This window comes from Heloderma suspectum, chromosome 1 (assembly GCF_057233095.1).
Source record: "Heloderma suspectum isolate Gila_16-S chromosome 1, 16-S_ref, whole genome shotgun sequence".
Classification (NCBI taxonomy): Eukaryota; Metazoa; Chordata; class Lepidosauria; order Squamata; family Helodermatidae; genus Heloderma; species Heloderma suspectum.
The window spans coordinates 307,283,319-307,285,446 of NC_139458.1; positions in this window are offsets into that span (position 1 = coordinate 307,283,319).

A 2,128-nucleotide genomic window follows, 5' to 3' on the forward strand; every position below is an offset into this window, starting at 1 on the left:
CCGGTGCCGGTCAGGGACGCTCAAACCAGGCCACGTCAGGCTGTTTCCTGGGCCCGGCGGCCGCCCACAACCACGCCGGCGGCGAGGCGAGGCGAGGCGAGGCAGTGCAAGGGGCGGCAGTGCGGGGCAGTCAACCCCGCGCCCCCCGCCCTCGTCTCTTCTTCGCAGCTGCCGGGAAATTCCCTTGACGCGGCGGCCGCTCCGTGTGTGCGAGGCGGGGAAGGAAGGCACCACCAGCTGCCTCAGCAGGAGCCGCCGCTGTTTCCTCCACTTTCCCACCCGGCCTTATCTCCCGACTGCCGGCCGGGACAAACACCTCCGCCGCTGCGTCCTCATCTCTGACACTTCCTTGGCCTCAAAGAAAAAATCCGGACCATTTGCTCCGCGTTGACTAATCCGAAGTAAAGGCTATCACACCACCCGCCTGCTCTGTGCTCACAGTAACGTATTTCTAGGATCTCCGCTGAAGCCATAAGCATGCTGTGATGCAATGGGGCGGGCGGGGAGCAGGCTGAGGCATATGCAACCGACTACATTATGGTGCTTGCGCAGAGATATTTCAGCTCCTGAGACAGAAAATGGTGTGTGCGTGTGTCCGTGCTCTACGCCCATGATACAGCAAGAATACTTTTTAAAATCCCCGACGGATTTGCTGCCCTGCAGTCTGCTCACTTTACCTCATGGGAAGGCCATGATCTCCTGATTTTAAGAAAAGGAAACTAAAGCCAGCTAAAGCAGCCCTATACCCTTCTCCAATGAACGTCAACAGGAATTACCCTTGAGTAAACATATATAGGATTGCCAAAAATAGAGGAAATGCATCGCCAAAACGATAACAAAGGGGACTAGACAAAAGAGGGTATGAATTTGCATGTGCTGCGAATTTAGAAATTTACTACGGTAATTTAAATAGAAATACAATACATCTCACCATGATGGCAAAATCTGTGATTTGTGTGTCTGCTTGATGGTAGACCAGGTGCTAACTGCTGATGGGCAAGGCCCTGCTCTCCCTGCCTTCTGATGGTTCTTTTATCTTTGAACCACACTTGGACTAGACAGCCCTGCAAATAAAGGATGCCTTCAAATAGAGGACTATCCTCTGTAAAGTAGGACCCTGGGCCACTCTAGCTAGAAAGGATGTTATGCCACAAGTACAGACCAAGTCCTTGTACTACTCAGTTGACATGAAAGCGTGACATGACTATGTCAACACAGTGTGCAGCTGCTGTGAAAAAGGCAAACTCCATGTTAGGCATAATTAGAAAAGGAACTGAAAATAAAACTGCCAATATCATAATGCCTTTATACAAATCTGTGGTATGACCTCCTGGCATGTAGAAGGGGAAGAAATGGAAGCAGTGACAGATTTTACTTTCTTGGGCTCCAAGATCACCGCAGACGGTGACCGTAGCCATGAAATTAAAAGACGCTTGCTCCCTGGGAGGAAAGCTAGGGCAAACCTAGACAGCATAGTAAGAAGCAGAGGACATCACCTTGCCGACAAAGGTCCGTATAATCAAAGCTATGGTTTTCCCAGTAGTAACGTATGGCTGTGAGAAGTGGACTATAAGGAATGCTGAGCACTGAAGAACTGATGCTTTCGAACTGTGGTGCTGGAGAAGACTCTTACGAGTCCCCTGGACTGCAAGGAGGTCAAATCAATCAATCCTAAAGGAAATCAACCCTGAGTGCTCATTGGAAGGACAGATACTGAAGCTGAAGCTCAAATATTTTGGCCACCTAATGCGAAGAGAAAAGTCACTGGAAAAGACCTGATGCTGGGAAGGATTGAAGGCAAAAGGAGAAGGGGACAGCAGAGGATGAGATGGCTAGATAGCATCACCGATGCAATGAATATGAACTTGAGCACACTCCGGAAGAGAGCGGAGGACAGGAAGGCCTGGCGTGCTATGGTCCATGGGGTCACGAAGAGTCGGACACGACTTAACAACTGAACAACAACAACAATGGTATGACCACACTTAGAATATTGTGTACAGTTCTGGTCACCTCACCTAAAAAGGATATTGTAGAGTTGGAAAAAGTGCAGAAAAGTGCAACTAAAATTATCAAGGGGCTGAGGCAACTCTCCTATGAGGAAAGGTAATAGCAGCTGGGATTGTTT